We start from the raw sequence: 20,186 nt of genomic DNA, 5'->3' as shown, positions 1-20,186 counted from the left end.
AGGGGCGGTGTGGTGGCGCGGACTCGGAGGGGGCGCTTGGCTCCTGCCCCCTCCCCAAGTCTTGTTGCCCTGGTGTGGCCTGAGATCGCCCCCGACATAGGCGGCCGGCTCCCGGGGTCCGGCGGAACTTTTAGCCTTTTGGTGACTCTTCCATTCTGGACCTTGTCCCACAATCCGTTTGACCTGAAGACACGTCCTGCGGTGCCCTCGCAATGCGGCCTGGTCCCTGAATGTGTGCGGGGGGACGGTATTGATTGGATCAAGATGGCGGCTTCACACAAAGCTGACTCAAGTGTTGCTGCTGATGCTATGCAGACAAAAACTGGTTCAGTTTGTACATTCTTCAGGATTTTTCCATCCAAGGCTGGTTGAGAGTTTGTAGAACGATGGCTTCAGATTTTCAACATACTAAACTTCAACATTCTTCATAAATGTAACAATGTGAGACTCACTAGGAGAACGGCCGTTTATCTTTCCTTTCAAAATGCTGCCAACAATATTTTCTGAATGGAAGACACCATCTTGTAGCATAAAGGGCTGCGTCAAGGGTGGTATTGCCCAGAATGTCTTGTTTTCTAGTGCTCGTAATGACGAAGCCAGAACTGCCGAAAGGGATTCTGGTCCTGCCGCTACTTATTGGAGACATTGAACTATACTCTGGACCTGCCTGGCCTCGACCAAAATGGCGCCAGTATGGGAGCGACTTGCAACTCCTTATGACGTTCTAGTTACTTAGCCTTGACGTTATGGGGGATGTATGCGGTCTTTGTGCACATGGCGGGCGGGGAAGGGTACTGACTGGGAATACGGACAACCCTATTGATGTCGATTTTTCATTATTGATTATTGTATTAATAAAGCTTCGAAGTAATGTTACCCATGATACTCGCCCATGGTGTGCGTATGCACGATTTTAATGTAACTGATCCTGTTATACTTTCAATTATAAAATCAACCTTCACTGATCCTGCAACCGTTTGTCACGTTTAGTTTTTTCAATTAAATGGCTCGCTTGTTACATACTCCTATACCCCTGGCTTTTGAAAGACACCATCTTGTAGAATAAAGGGCTGCGTCAAGGGTGGTATTGCCCAGAATGTCTTGTTTTCTAGTGCTCGTAATGACGAAGCCAGAACTGCCGAAAGGGATTCTGGTCCTGCCGCTACTTATTGGAGACATTGAACTATACTCTGGACCTGCCTGGCCTCGACCAAAATGGCGCCAGTATGGGAGCGACTTGCAACTCCTTATGACGTTCTAGTTACTTAGCCTTGACGTTATGGGGGATGTATGCGGTCTATGTGCACATGGCGGGCGGGGAAGGGTACTGACTGGGAATACGGACAACCCTATTGATGTCGATTTTTCATTATTGATTATAGTATTAATAAAGCTTTGAAGTAATGTTACCCATGATACTCGCCCATGGTGTGCGTATTGACGATTTTATTGTAACTGATCCTGTTATACTTTCAATTAAAAAATCAACCTTCACTGATCCTGCAACCGTTTGTTACGTTTAGTTTTTTCAATTAAATGGCTCGCTTGTTACATACTCCTATTTATTTTATTTATTTGTTTATGCGATTTTATATAGCGCGAACTTTACCCGAAGGTGTCAGAGCGCTTTACATAGGACCCAGTTTCAAACATAAGGACTGACGGTACAAAAAGAATTTGCAAATTGTTGACTTGCATAAGAACCAGTTGAAAACATACGGATTGAGGATTACATGCGTTATAGAAAGACTTAGGATTACATGCTTTATAAAAAATTACAAACAGAAAAAAATTGCAAATGTACAAGAGATAAAGTCACACAAGGAGGAGATACAAGTGGATAAAATCTAGGCATATACTAGTGATATCTCTATCTACTTAGGGAGGGGATACACATGGATATACTCTAAGAGACACATAGGAATGGTAGAAAGCACAGCGGACTCCTGCATAAACTAGTGATTAGAGTTATCTCTATATACAAAGGGAAGGGGTAAGACTGGATATACTCTAAAAGTCACATAGGAATGGTAGAGAGCAACGCGGACTACTACATATTCTAGTGATTAGAGCTATCTCTATATACATAGGGAAGGGATACACATGGATATATTGTAACAGACACATAGGCGACTAGTCGTTAGAGTTATCTCTATATACATAGGGAGGGGATACACATGGATATACTCTAAAAGTCACATAGGAGACTAGTCAGAGTTATCTCTATATACATAGGGAGGGATATGACTGGATATACTCTAAGGGTCACATAGGAATGGTAGAGAGTACAAAGGTCTACTGCATATACTAGTGATTGGAGTTATCCCTATATGCATAGGGAGGGGAAATGAATGGATATACTCTAAGAGTCAACTGCATTTACCAGTGATTAGAGTCATTTCAATGAATCACAGAGCAGAGTTCCAAAGGTGTGGATGCAGTCACAGCAAAAAGGGAGGGTGGGAGGGATGCAAGGGTAAGGAAAGAAGGGAAAGCAGAAAAGGGAGAAAACATTTGAGGATCATCCACGGGGATAAGGGGTTAAAGGGCGACGGAATGGAAGGAGGGCTATAGTCCAGAGAAAACTGTCTGAAAACAGCAGCAAAGTGTCAGCCAGGACAGACCAAGAAGTCCAGGAGAGAAGGTGGGAGTCCAGGTGGAAGATGAAGCTGGAGGCCAGCTGCAGGCGCGTCGCCATCTTGGAGAGCTTGCGGTCAACCGGCTCGGTGGGGGTGAGCTTGCGCCAGGTGGTGAAGTCCATGTTGACACTGTTGGTGCGATATGTTAGCGGGAGGGTCCGCTAGGAATCAGCGAACAGCCAGCGACCCTACCTCCCGGGTTGTTATCGTCGGGTGGGCATCTCACAATAAGGCACTGCAAATGTCCGGTAGATCGTAGATGCAGAGGTAGATGCAGGCAAGGGTCACCGCCAAGGATCCTTGAGGAGGGCTCACCCCCTCAGGTATGAGACACAGAGAGAGCTTGCGGGGTCGCCTATGGGAGAGGCAGTAAGCGCTGGGGCCAGATGGTCAAGTAGAGGCGCCGACCGATAGTTGCATGTCACACCCAGCCGCCATTTTAAGGTCAGGCAGGCGTGGGAAGGCAGATTGTGACGGGGGCCGCCCCCGGTGTCTTGCCGCTACAGAGGCCCCCCGAGACTATCCTCAACTAGAGGCAGCCCCTGCATCCCTCAAATTTCGCCCATCAAGCGTACCTCCCACTGAGGGTTGAAGTCATCGGCGCTCTCATCAGGGCTCCGGCCGCCATTTTGCCCGCAGCCGTCCTCTCCTCGCGTCTCCTCGCAGATCCAGCCGCTTCAGCGGCACCAGCTTCACCGCTTCAGCGGCACCTATACCCCTGGCTTTTGAAAGACACCATCTTGTAGAATAAAGGGCTGCGTCAAGAGTGGTATTGCCCAGAATGTCTTGTTTTCTAGTGCTCGTAATGACGAAGCCAGAACTGCCGAAAGGGATTCTGGTCCTGCCGCTACTTATTGGAGACATTGAACTATACTCTGGACCTGCCTGGCCTCGACCAAAATGGCGCCAGTATGGGAACGACTTGCAACTCCTTATGACGTTCTACTTACTTAGCCTTGACGTTATGTGGGATGTATGCGGTCTTTGTGCACATGGTGGGCGGGGAAGGGTACTGACTGGGAATACGGACAACCCTATTGATGTCGATTTTTCATTATTGATTATTGTATTAATAAAGCTTCGAAGTAATGTTACCCATGATACTCGCCCATGGTGTGCGTATGGACGATTTTATTGTAACTGATCCTGTTATACTTTCAATTATAAAATCAACCTTCACTGATCCTGCAACCGTTTGTCACGTTTAGTTTTTTCAATTAAATGGCTCGCTTGTTACATACTCCTATACCCCTGGCTTTTGACCCTAACATTTTCGTGTTTATGCACGCTGATGTGCTTTGAACGCTGCCCCCCCCCCCCTCATCATTTAGATTACCACCGCCCATTGCACAAAAGCGTACCGGGCGCTCCCCACGCAAAAAAAACGTTTTTGTTTTTTTTGTTGCCGCGGGGCCCTTTTAAAGCCTCCACATCAAACCTAGGGGGTCAGGGAGGATCTACTATGCCCCCTTATGGTCATTTCCCCCTTTGTTTTGGCCTCCTCTTGTCTCTCGATCCTACCGAGAGACAAGATGGCGGCCGCTCCGGACAGTTTAGAATGTTGACAGACACCGGAGAGCCAATCAGCTTCGCTTCGCGAAGTTCCGTTACGCGTCAAGTACGCGAACCGGAGCGCTACCCGGAGCGCTGTTACAGATATATATTTTTTTTAACGTTAATTTATCAAAATCCACTGGAGCACATATATTGAGACCTAGCAAAGGCACATCGGGCTAACAGTCCCTACAATTTTGCCAAGTTTCGTGCAAATCCATTCAGCCGTTCGGGCTAAAAGTGAGGCCAACCGCCCTAGGGAAAAATGAATGGGAAAAACGCGTTTTGGGACCCCCCTTTTTTCTCGGCCCCCCCTTGACGAAAACCCCCCAAATTTTCAGGGGCTGCTCAGAAACAAAATGCTCCATTTTCCTGCAAATTTCAGCCAATTCCGTCCACAAACGCCAAAGTTATTAGACATAGAATTTTCAAAAATCCCATAGAGAAAAAATCCTAACTATATATATATATATATATATATATATATATATATATATATATATATATATATATATATCACCAAAACATCCTCATTATAGAAGAAATCAGCCGCACACCAGCAACGGAGCTTGCATTTGTTTAATCAAACCGGCGGTCCACCTGACATGTTTCGTTCACACTCGAACTTTTTCAAAGGTATGCCGTCACTTCAAATTCCTGTGAAACCACATTGCTTGTGCTTTTATTTAAAGTTTTGTCCCCGCCTTTTTCTTGGCGCGCTATGTATTGTGGTCTTAGTGGTTCACATTTGTCATGGTTTTTCAACCCTCCATTGGGTAACATCGTTGAAGTTAAATTAAACCCGGTTACTCAAAATGCAAAGTCTGTTGCGCCCCGCGCAGCCCATTTTCGAGGCTGACTCGGGGTCCATACCAAAGACAGTCTTTGGCGCTCACCAGCCTTCCCTTCTCCGCTACCACGAAATCCACACCTGGGTTCAATGCGGGAAGGCAACGGCGCTCTGTCTGGAGGTGCGTCGCTGCGGCAGAACCACGCCGAAATACATCACCAAAACATCCTCATTATAGAAGAAATCAGCCGCACACCAGCAACGGAGCTTGCATTTGTTTAATCAAACCGGCGGTCCACCTGACATGTTTCGTTCACCCTCGAACTTTTTCAAAGGTATGCCGTCACTTCAAATTCCTGTGAAACCACATTGCTTGTGCTTTTATTTAAAGTTTTGTCCCCGCCTTTTTCTTGGCGCGCTATGTATTGTGGTCTTAGTGGTTCACATTTGTCATGGTTTTTCAACCCTCCATTGGGTAACATCGTTGAAGTTAAATTAAACCCGGTTACTCAAAATGCAAAGTCTGTTGCGCCCCGCGCAGCCCATTTTCGAGGCTGACTCGGGGTCCATACCAAAGACAGTCTTTGGCGCTCACCAGCCTTCCCTTCTCCGCTACCACGAAATCCACACCTGGGTTCAATGCGGGAAGGCAACGGCGCTCTGTCTGGAGGTGCGTCGCTGCGGCAGAACCACGCCGAAATACATCACCAAAACATCCTCATTATAGAAGAAATCAGCCGGACACCAGCAACGGAGCTTGCATTTGTTTAATCAAACCGGCGGTCCACCTGACATGTTTCGTTCACACTCGAACTTTTTCAAAGGTATGCCGTCACTTCAAATTCCTGTGAAACCACATTGCTTGTGCTTTTATTTAAAGTTTTGTCCCCGCCTTTTTCTTGGCGCGCTATGTATTGTGGTCTTAGTGGTTCACATTTGTCATGGTTTTTCAACCCTCCATTGGGTAACATCGTTGAAGTTAAATTAAACCCGGTTACTCAAAATGCAAAGTCTGTTGCGCCCCGCGCAGCCCATTTTCGAGGCTGACTCGGGGTCCATACCAAAGACAGTCTTTGGCGCTCACCAGCCTTCCCTTCTCCGCTACCACGAAATCCACACCTGGGTTCAATGCGGGAAGGCAACGGCGCTCTGTCTGGAGGTGCGTCGCTGCGGCAGAACCACGCCGAAATACATCACCAAAACATCCTCATTATAGAAGAAATCAGCCGCACACCAGCAACGGAGCTTGCATTTGTTTAATCAAACCGGCGGTCCACCTGACATGTTTCGTTCACACTCGAACTTTTTCAAAGGTATGCCGTCACTTCAAATTCCTGTGAAACCACATTGCTTGTGCTTTTATTTAAAGTTTTGTCCCCGCCTTTTTCTTGGCGCGCTATGTATTGTGGTCTTAGTGGTTCACATTTGTCATGGTTTTTCAACCCTCCATTGGGTAACATCGTTGAAGTTAAATTAAACCCGGTTACTCAAAATGCAAAGTCTGTTGCGCCCTGCGCAGCCCATTTTCGAGGCTGACTCGGGGTCCATACCAAAGACAGTCTTTGGCGCTCACCAGCCTTCCCTTCTCCGCTACCACGAAATCCACACCTGGGTTCAATGCGGGAAGGCAACGGCGCTCTGTCTGGAGGTGCGTCGCTGCGGCAGAACCACGCCGAAATACATCACCAAAACATCCTCATTATAGAAGAAATCAGCCGCACACCAGCAACGGAGCTTGCATTTGTTTAATCAAACCGGCGGTCCACCTGACATGTTTCGTTCACACTCGAACTTTTTCAAAGGTATGCCGTCACTTCAAATTCCTGTGAAACCACATTGCTTGTGCTTTTATTTAAAGTTTTGTCCCCGCCTTTTTCTTGGCGCGCTATGTATTGTGGTCTTAGTGGTTCACATTTGTCATGGTTTTTCAACCCTCCATTGGGTAACATCGTTGAAGTTAAATTAAACCCGGTTACTCAAAATGCAAAGTCTGTTGCGCCCCGCGCAGCCCATTTTCGAGGCTGACTCGGGGTCCATACCAAAGACAGTCTTTGGCGCTCACCAGCCTTCCCTTCTCCGCTACCACGAAATCCACACCTGGGTTCAATGCGGGAAGGCAACGGCGCTCTGTCTGGAGGTGCGTCGCTGCGGCAGAACCACGCCGAAATACATCACCAAAACATCCTCATTATAGAAGAAATCAGCCGCACACCAGCAACGGAGCTTGCATTTGTTTAATCAAACCGGCGGTCCACCTGACATGTTTCGTTCACACTCGAACTTTTTCAAAGGTATGTCGTCACTTCAAATTCCTGTGAAACCACATTGCTTGTGCTTTTATTTAAAGTTTTGTCCCCGCCTTTTTCTTGGCGCGCTATGTATTGTGGTCTTAGTGGTTCACATTTGTCATGGTTTTTCAACCCTCCATTGGGTAACATCGTTGAAGTTAAATTAAACCCGGTTACTCAAAATGCAAAGTCTGTTGCGCCCCGCGCAGCCCATTTTCGAGGCTGACTATATATATATATATTACCGAACATCTCCTTCCCCAGGGCTGAATTGAAGTGACACACATACTAAGGGGACAAGTAATTTGTGGATGTACCCTGGGTAAAAAAAAAATGTACTGGCAAAGCCAAAAGGTCTGACCTTGCAAAGCTTGTGTGATGGCTATTTTTCCGTTAAAAAAAAGATGTATTCCAAGCATATGGCAAAAAAATAAAGGAAGACGACTAAGAAAACACACTGCTGCCTAAACGTGGAAGCCTTAAGCGGACAATAAAAATGTAACATTTTTAAAATAACTTTTGCAGAGACTTTTAATAGAACAGTTTAGAAGGAGTAATCATAACAAGCAAAAAAATGTAAGTTTTAATGCACGTCATAGGACAATATGATTCTCATTGGTCATAGAAAATGTACTATTGGCTTTGAATTACTGTAAGCTAAAGAAATACTTTAAACACACAATAACTAAGAACATAAGGATGGAAAAAATGTATTAGTCCACCAGCCATAGCAGTGAAGCGTACTTCTTTTTCAATCAATGTGCGTCTGTGATCAGAAAAAAAACAACATTCACAGTGCAAAAGAGCCAGTGGCTGAGTGAGATGACCCATTGCTCCACGGTGTAAGCTGTGGTGGGTGTAAGCAAAATGTGAATGACAGCTAAATGGACCAATGGATGGAGAAGGCTGACCCAAACCAATCTTTACTCATACATGTCTTATTTGCATGAACTTATTGGAGAAGAATTAAGGAGTGTGACTATGCCTTCATGCAGAACGTGGGCATCACGAAAGTGATGAGAACCCTAGTGTGATATAGAATTGAGGTGGAAGCTCTACGCCATTACCTAATCCTTCGTCCTTTTGGATTGGATGCCCGTCTCTATGTATCATCTATTTATGATTTGTTTTATTACATTAAACTTAATATCAACAAGAAGGTCTGCTCTGATGAGAAGAGCGGCCTCGTCCACGCCAAGGAGTCAGGTAGAAAAACACTGAACACTGCAAATATGTTGCTCTTTAAAAAGAAATTTTCGTTCAAGCTTCTGAAACTCAGTCACTGCAATAAAATGACCGAAAATCAGCCTGGGGCGTTTGTAATATAAGCTGCTAACGATCAAAGGGAAACAAACAAATGTCAGGCTCCCTTGCAGGTGTTTAATAACATCACAGCGTGTTCTGCCTGGAGCCAAAAGTATCAGTCGCCTATAGGGTAGCTCATCTCCCCTGCACTGTGGCTGCCTTTTGTAGTGTGTTCCACCTGGGTGGGAATCTAAATTAAACCCCACTGACACTGGAAAAGTTTACTACTCGTCCTTGTTAATTGCTGCACCTGGGCATTTCAAGAATTGCCAATTTTACCCCAGATTGTGTAAACATCCCCGTCTGGCCGACTGGGGGAGGGCTTCTGTCTGAAGCAATAAACAAAAACCTTAATTACTTGTATGCAATGCAAGTAATGTTTAAAAAAATGTTATTTCTCCATTTTCATTCCAAAAAATCTCTATTTTTAAAGAACACGAAATCACCACAACTAGCAGTCCCTTCTACTCTCAGACCGGAGCTAGCCCTTCAAGCAACCTTTGCCTGTATCTCTGCCTTTGACAATGTACAGTTCTTTCCTGTCTTTCGGCTAGATCTGTGCTACATAAATACCACGCGTACATACAAACTCAAGCTTACACCACACTGTTCTAAATGTAGGTGTTACTTCAAGATGGCAGTCAGGCTTTAGAAGAATTAAATATAAATGTGCTACACTGCTGCCAGGGACTTTTTCTTAATAGATGAAGCTGCTTCTGGAGGCCCTATAATACAGCCTTATAGCCCACAGCCAAGGGCCATACCAGTTGTTAAAGGCTCTGAACCCAAGTTATAGGCCCGAGCCGCAGGCGGGACCTATAACGAGATTGAGCACCTTTTTTTTTATTTTAATTTTATTTCAAATGATTTTATTAGGAAGAGAATGTATATACATACAGAGTAGAGTGTACAGGTATACATTAACAACATGTATAGCTCGAGCCAAAAAGGGCTATAAAGCTATTAAAACATTCCACCCTGTAATGGTAAAACATTCTAAATTAAAAGAGGATAAAGAGAAGGACAAACGTTGAAATGCTGGAGGAGAGGGGTTATACCAGCCATTATAATCCCTGAGCCACTCCATTGTCTTCAATGGAGCGCTCAAAATTCCAATGTTCTTATGTTAGTTAATGCACGGCAAACATAAAACTGAAGACAAGTTAATGACAAAGCTGGAATGCGATCAATAAATGAGGCACACCATTTATTACTAAAAGTATGTGCAAGTTGGCAGCCATGTTTCTGCTCAGCGCGATACTATATATTCTTCACTCGATCTAATTTACTCTGAAAGGTAGACTGGCGGTGTTACTGAAAGGACGTGCATGTTCTTACATGTAAGACACAAATATTAAGCACTGGTGAACTTGTCTTTCTTGCCACTTAGTCATCCCTGGTGCATAATTTGGTCCTTCATTGCCACACTATTCTGGTGATTTGAGTATGTTAATATAAATACCCTTCAGGGCTTACTCACAAGCCCCTTGTGCCACTGGTGCATCACTTTGTGTGATGCTCCAGGTGTGCAGAGAGCAGACCCATATCTACGAGCCCAGGCAAAGCCACTTTGCGTGGTTATAGGGTAAGGCAACACAGTGCAAGTCGCTGCATTGCCTTATGCTGTGCCAGGAAGGCGTTCCATGGGCATTGAGGTGGGTGTTGCCATGCAACACCTATGGATTTTGACGCATTACCAGATTTACAAGGATCTGTAAACCGGGAATGCGTCAAAACGGTATGCCTCCCCAGGGCACAGTGGCACAGCTAGACCTACGGCCACAGGGGGCGGACCGTAAGTTTGCAGCCCAGTGCAGGTAAGAGTGGGAGGGAGTGGCAGACGATGGATGACTTTTTCCTTCTGGGGCAGGTGGTCTGGTTGGTGACGGAAGACTTGTTCTCTGGGTTTGGTGGCAGTCGACAGACATGATTTGCTCATTTCTGGGGCCCCCAAAAATCAGTGCCGTCTGGGGCAGGCCACTCCCTGCCCCCCCCCCCCCTAGCTAAGCCACTGCCAGGGCATGCTTAACAGGGAGAAATATGTTTCTTTGTCCTTGTGTTTTCCTCTTTCTGTGTGTGCTGCACTCTGCAGCACACACATAAAGGGGAAAACACCTCCATAGATTGTTTTAGTGCAGGAAAGGATACAAAAACAATCCTGTCAACAAAGCAGACACCCAGGGTGCCTGTGTTGGCACTAAGCACCTTATTGTGCACTGGCTGAAAGGAAACGATGCACTGTATCTCAAAAATACGGTGCATTCATGCCCTTTCGATTTGGCATAGGGCAGCGCCGCAAAAACATTTGCAATGCGCCAACTCCAAGTCATTGTAAATGAGGCCCTACGTATTTAATACTTCTTGCTCTCACAGCTTATATTTTATACTTTGCTGCACGAGCCATATTAATGACTGAGAATGTGAAGTAGCCATTGCACGAGTGCATAGGGATTATGTTTTTTTTCTTAATTTTAGAAGCGTTTTGGTGATAAGGTTTCCTCTGAGTTAGTGTTAGGAGATACAAATAGTGTATCTTTTATTTTTTTTTATTTTTTTTTATTTAATGCGATTTTATATAGCGCAAACTTTACCCAAAGGTGTTAGAGCGCTTTACATAAGAACCAGTTGCAAAACATAAGGATTTAGGATTACATGCGTTACATAAAAGATACAAACAGAAAAAATTGCAAATGTACAAGATGTAAAGTCACAAAAGGAAGAGACACAAACAGATAGAAAAATTGCAAATGTACAAAAAGTAGAGTCACTCAAGTAAGAGATACAAATGGATATACTCTAAGAGTCACATAGGGATGGTAGAGAGTACAAAGGTCTACTGCATATACTAGTGATTAGAGTTACAAGTATCAGTTTATCACCAGCCAAAAGGCTGTCCTGGGGCAAACCAGTCTCCATCCACATAGACGCAAGGTGACCCCGCAATGCATTCCCGCCGCAAGCAGCTCCCCTGTCCGGCTGGTTTGATTAAACTTCTGTAAAGGCTGCTGGAAGGTTATTGGATTAGCTGCTTATATGGTAGCTGCCCCCGTCAACAGCACAGCCCCCTCCTGGTCACATCTGGCCTGGACGCATTCCTGACGGCCCCCGCCGTGGAGCCGTGAACATCTGGGGCGCTCACTTCACAGCACCGCGCCGCCTTCAATGGATGGGCCGGCATTCCGATCCCCGGCGTGGGCCTGCCCGCGGCCGCCCGCGCCAGCCCTCCAGGCCTCGGTGTCTGTCCAAGCCGGGGCCCGGCTCTGCGGCCTGCGGGAGGCAGAGGCCCTCGCTTCCTGGGAGCTCCCTGGCGGGAAAGGTGCTGTCTAAAAATAACACGAGCACTAAAATAGGCGCTACCCAACTCTGGGAGAGGGGACAAACTATTAGCCCCAAAAATATACGTGTGCAGCCATTTGTAATATGCAGAGTCTCGACATTCACTCTGCCCTTAATCAGCGTACAGGCCAGTCTAGGTTTACTTCTCTCCTGAAAGAATAACACTTCAAAAGTCGGCTGCGCCCGCAGTCACGTGCGAACAAAGCGCAATGAAGAGGCTTCACACTGACATTCTAAATAAATAACGTGTGCCGACTGAGGTAAAGGCAGGGCTTTAAGTGGGCCGGGTCTCGCCGGTTCTCACCGGGTCTCACCGGGTCTGAGCACTGGCAGTTTTTTTGAGGAGGCCTCGAAACGGGTCTCTATCGGGCTCTGTTTTGTGCCCTGGCCCAGGCGGTTCGTTTTTTTCCGAGGGGAAGGGAAACCCTTAAAGATTCATTTTCTCTCTGGATTTCTCTTCTCTTTTCGGAGCTTAGGGGCAGCAACGTGGTGTCACCGGGGCTTTATGTGTAAGCTTTTTCAATATTATATACAAGCCACAGTAGCTGCTTATTTATCTCATGCAACTAACAACCATTGACAAAGCCAATAGTCCTAACTTGTTGTAGGTATGATGTTACTTGTTGTATCATATATCTGGATGCAATAACAGAAACAGCAAAATACCAGTCGGGCGGTACACTACGCTAAGCACAGATTTTTAGCTTGTGTGTTTTTAAGCCACGACCTTAATTACACTGGCCACGCCCCCTTGAGAGAGACACCCCCCCCCCCCCCAGTTTTTTCATCCCACTTAAAGCCCTGGGTAAAGGGAAGTAGTATCTTACGAGAAAGCACCTGACCCGTCTCTGCACGTCTCAGTGTGCACTGCTAGACACTCACTGCTTTCAGAAAGTCCAGCATAAGGTTTCAAAATGATTTGTACTTTAGGCTAACCTATCACGGCGTCAAGCCTTTCTCTGCCATGCAAATGTTTATTGAAAACGCGACCATTGATGACCTGGTGTCCCCTGGCTGAACATAGTCTCTTGGAAAGAGCCCCGCCGCCCTGGGGCCTGCCTTTCGAAGTGTGCCACCTGGCGCGTGTCCATCCCTTCTGGCTGCACGTGCGCCTGGTGCAGATAAATGGTGCCCTTTCTCTATCTGCGCTGCCCGACTTCAAATATTTGCTCGTCGGATAGGGAAGGCTTATTTTTCCAGATACACGGAGACAATCAAACAGCAGGCTTTTAAAAGATGTTCAGCGTGTTTTGACTGCTAAATCTGCCATGAAACCCGCCCGCCTCAACAAACAATGGGACGGAAAATGAACCAGGATGACAGGCGCACCGAGAGAGTTATACCGCTGGGTGGAAAGCCATGGCAGCGAAATGGGCATCAAAGCGAGGCCAGCCGTGGCGGACGTGAGAGAGAGAGAGAGGAAAAGAAAGAGAGAAAGAATGACAAGAGAGACATGGATGAAGGGATGGCTAAAGATAGACACAGGAAGAAAGAGATACATACAAAAGGAGAAATAGAATGAAGGGAGTAGGGCACGAGAGAGTCGGAGATACAGATGAGAAAGGGAAAGCGAGAACGATGACATCATTTTTTCTGCTACAGCTGTTTTCAATAGACACTAAATACACAGGATATGTGTGACTGGCATCGCGTAACATGGCATCTGGGCTTTATAGCAACAATCCATATGTATGAAAAATGGAATGTCAAATTAAGTACTTCACGACCGTGGCCGCAACTTGAAGATAAAAAAAACAAAAAGGCACGTTACCACAAAATTCCTGCATTTCCACCAACATATTTGAAAATACCCCCAATCCTTATTACTTCACCCTTGTAGCTACCTGTGTTGATTAGGATACATGTCCACAAATGCATGGAATGTTCTAGAAATATAGGCTGCACCCTTCCCTTGCAAAGGCTGCATAGGTGTCTTCTCACGTCATAATCTGGACTAATGGAACGGGCCTATTGTGGTTTTGATCCTTTAGTGCATTCATGGGCAGCACTACGTTGCCTTTTGAGTTGGTTTGTGCTGCGTGGGCAAATCCAGTGTGAATAATCCAAACGTGCGCCACCATGAAACCACAAAAACACAGCCAACTGTATTTCGTAATTGTATTTCTATAGCCCGTACTACCCCCGGCGAGGCTTGAAGTGCTTACGGAGAATAGCAAGCTACTACTCCAGAACCCAAGGTTAGTGGTTAATAAAGTGGTTATTGTTGGTTCCTAGGATTAGTCGTCTGCTTTCAGGAAACCATTTCACGCATTTACTCATGTTTCTTTGTGGTAGTTTAAGTTACTAGGAGTTAGGTACGATTGTTGGTTAAGTCTATGTGGGTTCATTAAAATGGATGGTGCAATGAGTAGATAGGCTAGCATTGATTAGGTATAGTTAGGTTGCACAGATGGGGTTTTAAAGAAGCAGAGCTTGTGATCAATGCCCACATGCATCAAAGTCGCAAACGGTGCGAATCGCAATTTTCGGCAGTTTGCGACTGCAATTGACTAATTTGGAATGCATCATGCATTTCGCAATTTTAGGAATCGCAACCATGTTGCGATTTCTAAAATTGCGATTGCATTTAAGAACTCGCAATTTCAGATTTCTTAAATGCAATGCATGATCATTTTTTAATTGCGAATTCGCAATTTGGAAGTGGTAAATTAGCATGAAGTTGACCTTCATTCTAATTTACCGAAAACTTACAAATATGCACAATTTGCATTTTTGAAAGTTTTAATTTACACACACACATGCCCTTGGGGCATGTGTGTGTGTAAATTGCATTTAAAGTTACATTTCAGGGGTGCAGGGAGGGGTTCTTTGGACCACCCTGCACCCTTGAAATTGCATTCACATTTTGCGAATCGCAATTTGAAATTAGCAAAATGTGAATGCCTTCCCATTCATTGCTATGGGCCTTTTGGCCCATAGGAATCAATGGGAAGGGTTTTCCTTAATTGCGATTCGCAAATTGTGAATCGCAATTAAGGAAAAATACCGGATCGCAAAAAAAATGCGAATTTTTCATGCATTGCAGTTTGCGATTTCTAAATTGCGATTCCTTAATTTTCGCAATTTAGGAATCGCAAACGGGTGTAATGATGCATGTGGCCGCTAGTAACTTAAGTGTGAGCCATTTGCAGACCTACAATAACCGTGATAAAGGCAGACAGGCATGCGACTGAGAGATGGCTATGGAAGGCAGGAAAGGGTCACTGAGGAAATGAGGCAGAGGAATCAATCGAGAGTTGTAAGTTAAAGTACATTTTTCAAGCAGCGTTTTAGGAATATAGCAGAAAGAGCCTTTCTGAGATAGCGTGCAGTCTGACGTAAAGTGGTATAAAGAAACAAGACTGAGCTGTGCTCTATGTAAGGGAAGATTACTTAAACGTGCGAGTCCGAGTGTGCAAATCATTCAAACATTACCAGCCTGAGCTTGTTGTGTGCCAAGCCTAGGGCAGACCTTGTAAACTGCCTGGAGTATCCCAAGCTCGATACAGGGCCTCCATATACTGTGCAAGAGAAGGAGGTGCAGATTCCTTCTTTAGGGGAAAATCTCATGTAATGATCTTTTCTCGTTTTTCTAACACCACTGCACTAAAAGATTGTTTGACACCCTAAAAGGAGTTGTTTGGCACTGGCAGAGAGCCAAAGCAAGGTCAGATTTATGGTTCATGTCACCTAATCACATTCTAGGTTATTTTTAACCACAGATACAAAGGTAGCTAGCGCTGACAATCCCAAGTGTTAGCTGTTAGTGTTTGTGTATCTGCCCAATGCGGTACATGGGCTGTGTTTAGGGCCATCCCATTGGAAGCCTCTGGCCTATTCCTGTGCACATGATGGAGGGGATGTTGTTTTATCAGACAGTGGAGGTGTATTGCTGACATTCCTGAGCTGGAAGGAGAAGACCTAGGTACGGAAGTGACAGTCGAGGAGACAAGGCTCCTTTGGAAGGTCAAATAGAACTTTTGCTGAGAGAAGCCACTGATTAGTCATCCGTAGCACTGCCACTTGTTGGATGGAGAGGGTTAAGTGTGAGACACAATAGTCGATATCCATCCAACACAGTGCTGACATGCCCCACCGAAGGATATCACAGTGGTCCCAACAGCACTTACCTCTAAGCCAGGAGCACCAGGCACAGGGTATCCCTAATCATCAGAGAGCAATTTACCTGCCTAACAGATGCATAAGCAGTGCTTAAAATGGAAAAATAGAAGTGCAGGTACTCTGTATCAGACTACCTGCTTGTTTCTGAGAAGTGCCGGTACTCTCCAATTAAAAGTATTTAGTTTCTCTTGAGAAGTGCGGGTACTCGCCCTCTCAAAATAAAAAAGTGCCGGTACTCAGTACCAGCCCATTTAAAACACTGTGCATAAGCAACTGTTAATTGCCCTTGACAGACCTCTTGGACACCAAAATCACACACCACAGCTCATGGAACATGACACCGCTACTGAAACAAAGTTGGACCAGAGAACTAAAACTGCAACATTATCTTCACAGGCGACTCGGGTTCTCAGATCCCCGTCTGTAATGGAAACCCCACGCTTGCATGCTGAAGCATCTCTGAACAGCAGCAGCGCTATGAGGATGTGTTAATGGCAGATGGTGGGCTCTATAAATATCAACTACATAAACGAGTCAGACTGTAAGCCTCGGAGAGGAACTACAAAGATCTAAATAGACCTTGGCTGCAGACTGGGCCTTGATTATAGAGGATGATAGTCTATAAGTAAAGGAAGGGACAAGCAAGTGAGACAAGAGGGTGTTGCCATCATAAACTCACTGGTCCTGAATCCCACAAAGTGCATACATCTAACTAAAGCATTGTAGAGTTATGCCCACAATTTGCACAGACTTGCACACTTTCAGCTATTTCACAGAAGCCAAATGAGTAGGCCATGCAAATCTATGAAGATCTTAGATTTGCAGGCATGCTATTGGTCCACTTTTCTTGACCCTTTAGAACAATTTGCTCGGCAGACAGTCCCTTGTAATATGTACTGCTGCAATATGCAAAGCTGAAATGTGCAAATATGCATTTCCATAAAATAATGCCAATTTCCCATTACATTTCCACCTACGAAAGGGGCTTACTCCTAACTCTTTGCAGGAGTAACTTTCAAACATGTGAAAGGACCTACAAAATGTTTGTAAATGCCCACTACCTTATAAGTTTGTGAAGGTTCACCACAATTATCAGTACAATCATCCAGAAATGCTCCTTTTCTCGCCTGTTTGAAGCTTAAGACAGTAAGAAAAACTAGCAGAAGTAAAGTATATCTGATCTACGAGTGGAAAAGATGGTGGATCCGAATTATGTGAATGAGGACAGGGAAATTCCGCTCACATGTAAAAACTGTTTAGCTGGACATTCTTTTTTCCTCTTCAATCCAGCATTTTATGTGATTTAGAGATTAAGCCCTCTAACCTAAGGTGAACCTCCATGGAGTGCTACCTTTAATTCCATTACTGGTGCAGGCCACAACAAAAGAAGGTGAATATGAGCTTTATATATGAAGTTGATCAAATGTGCAAACACACAAACTACAACCTCAAGGCCACCAGATTTAACAGTACACGATTGTGCAGTCATCATACAAAAAGTAAGCAAATCTTTTACTATCTACTGATACGAACTTATAATAACTATATACCACTTTTAGGCAAACTTCACCCATTTGAAAAAAAGCCATAAATAAAGCGTATTGCTATTATCCAACTGAAACTCAATGTATCCTCCTCGGAAGAAAGAAAAGCTAACTAGTGGTTCCACAACTCACAAAACATCAACTTGACTGATTAAACAATGAATAATTGCCTTAGTTATAAAAATACAATGCAAACAATAAACAATAATGAAGCAGCACTTAAAATCTGCGACCGGCGAAGGAAACATAGATAGCACGGTAGCTCCAATTACAGCAACAATCCAGAATGGTTTGAAAAAAATACTTTAAAAAAACCACAAAAACGTACAGCAACAACTACATGCAGCGAACTGTGGCAGCCTGGTTCTATCTAATTAGCAAAACAAAGAAACGTGAAACGAGTGAAGCGATTATAGAAAGGAGACTGGACACGAACACGTTTAATTGGAATCTTTTGGGTCACGAGTTGCCAATTAAGAGCATCTCCGGGGCGCGCGGCCTGATTGGCGGAGACACCAGGGCACGCTCTAACTCACTTGCCCAAGCGAACAATTCACTAGCTGTGCCGCCTGAAGCTGGCGACCGCTGGCGTAGTATAGCCAGCTCGTCACTGAGTAGCCTGGCACCGATAGCATAGCATATGAGGGGTGTATACTTTTTGTTGATCAGCATTAGTTTCGTCTGCAGGTGCTCTAGCAGCAGGAGGACAACTTAGGCCCATATGGAAGTGTAAAGGCATGTGTGCCCACCCCTATGGTGGTTCCAGTTGTGGATCAGACCATTGGGCACATGCCCTTTGAAGGGCTCTAGAAGGTGTAAGGGTACCAGGGCATGAGTCACCTGTATTTTTAATATGTATGTAATGTATTTTTATATTGTGCTTGTATGGGTACTGTGGTACCCGAATAAAGATTGACTGACTGACTGAGTCACCTGTAGATGCTCGAGCACTGACAGGGCAGGTCGGCCATGCAAGGGCTCCACCAGCGGGTGCTCTCACATGCAAGTTTGGGGTCAGTCGTAGTGGTGCCAAGGCACGTGTGCCCACAACATAGCACGCACTTCAGATGCTCTGTGAGGGCATATGCACGCGGGAAGAGTAGCAACGCTTGTGGGCACCTATGATTTCTGCGCAGTGAGAGGGGAGAAAGGACAACTCCGCTGTATGTATCCCAGCCAAAGCAGAGGGCCAGATGTTGGCAGATGTTGGGGCATGTTTATCCCTGCTGGGACTGTCCTTGGAGAGGCCTCGGGAGAACTGCAGTCATGCAAGTGCTTCGGGGCCGAGGACATGCATAGTCCTATGAGGAACTAAAAGTAGTGACGATGTGCAGAGTGCAGGAGCGTGGGTGCTCACTGGGTGCCAGAGAAGAGCATGCACCGATGTGGAGAGTGCAAGAGCGTGGGTGCTGACTGGGTGCCAGAGAAGAGCATGCACCGATGTGGAGAGTGCAAGAGCGTGGGTGCTGACTGGGTGCCAGAGAAGAGCATGCACCGATGTGCACAGTACAACAGCGTGGGTGCTCACTGGGTAGCGCAGAGGACCACGCACCGATGTGCAGAATGCAACCGAGTGGGTGCCCACTGGGTGCCACAGATGAGCATGCACCGATGTGGAGAGTGCAAGAGCGTGGGTGCTCACTGGGTGCCAGAGAAGAGCATGCACCGATGTGGAGAGTGCAAGAGCGTGGGTGCTGACTGGGTGCCAGAGAAGAGCATGCACCGATGTGCACAGTACAACAGCGTGGGTGCTCACTGGGTAGCGCAGAGGACCACGCACCGATGTGCAGAATGCAACCGAGTGGGTGCCCACTGGGTGCCACAGATGAGCATGCGCCGATGTGCAGAGTGCAAGAGCGTGGGTGCTCACTGACTGCCAAAAAAAGATTGCACCGATTTGGAAAACTGAAGCGCATTGGTGTCCTAAGTCAGTCAACGTAGGAACTTTGGCAGCAGGGGTGCTGAAGCTGCTTGTGCAGCTCGCTACTTCACAGGACCAGAGCTCTCTGTAGAGCGGAGTTTAACTACAAGTCTCGTGGCTCGCTTCGCTCTATCCATGGGGCTGTGTCCTCTCTAGCGGGCGCAGCAGCAGCAGGGACTCTGTTGGCACACAGCTGCTGCGCCCACGGTCCCTCCCGGACCCTAGCATGCACGGGCGGCCGCTCTTCTCACCTGCTGCTGCTGGGGTGGGCGGTGCTGCCGTCCTCGGAGCTGCTGCTGCTGCTGCGGTGACAGCGCCTCCCCGCTCTCAGCTATGAACTGACTCCTCGCGCTGATGCTGCCTCTGAGCCGCGCGCTCCGTTGCCTGGAGACTGCCCCGCCCCTCCTGCCCGCTGCAGCCGCCTATCACGGCGTCCCGTTTAGGACTGACACCGCCAGCAAAGCGATCTGCCACGCCCACCGAGCCGAATTTTACCCCGACCGGCTCATCACAGTGTGTAAGCGGAGGTTCTAATCTAAGGGAGTACTTTGGAAAGCATTTGAAAGGGGGAAGGACGCCGGAGACCTGATCCCTGGGGTCCGCTTCCGACTTAAATTTAATTTAAGCAGCGAGCACTTTTGTCCAAAACTTATCTTCCATGTGAGCGCTATGTGGGGTAGTGACGTA

At 46.2% G+C, this 20,186-nt stretch overlaps 1 protein-coding gene across 1 annotated transcript in view; it reads right to left on the bottom strand.

Annotated features, from left to right (window-relative positions):
- TNFRSF19 (TNF receptor superfamily member 19) overlaps positions 1-19,861 on the bottom strand; it is a 212,225-nt gene extending 192,364 nt beyond the window's left edge. Inside the window, exon 1 of the mRNA XM_078657098.1 lies at positions 19,751-19,861. The gene's annotated coding sequence lies outside the window, so the exon portion shown is untranslated. The remainder of the gene's footprint in view (positions 1-19,750) is intronic.
- Between the last annotated feature and the right edge of the window lie 325 nt (positions 19,862-20,186).

Source organism: Lissotriton helveticus, chromosome 8 (assembly GCF_964261635.1).
Source record: "Lissotriton helveticus chromosome 8, aLisHel1.1, whole genome shotgun sequence".
Taxonomy (NCBI): Eukaryota; Metazoa; Chordata; class Amphibia; order Caudata; family Salamandridae; genus Lissotriton; species Lissotriton helveticus.
Note: the sequence above shows the minus strand (reverse complement) of the source record. Positions and strands in the feature narration are given on the sequence as shown.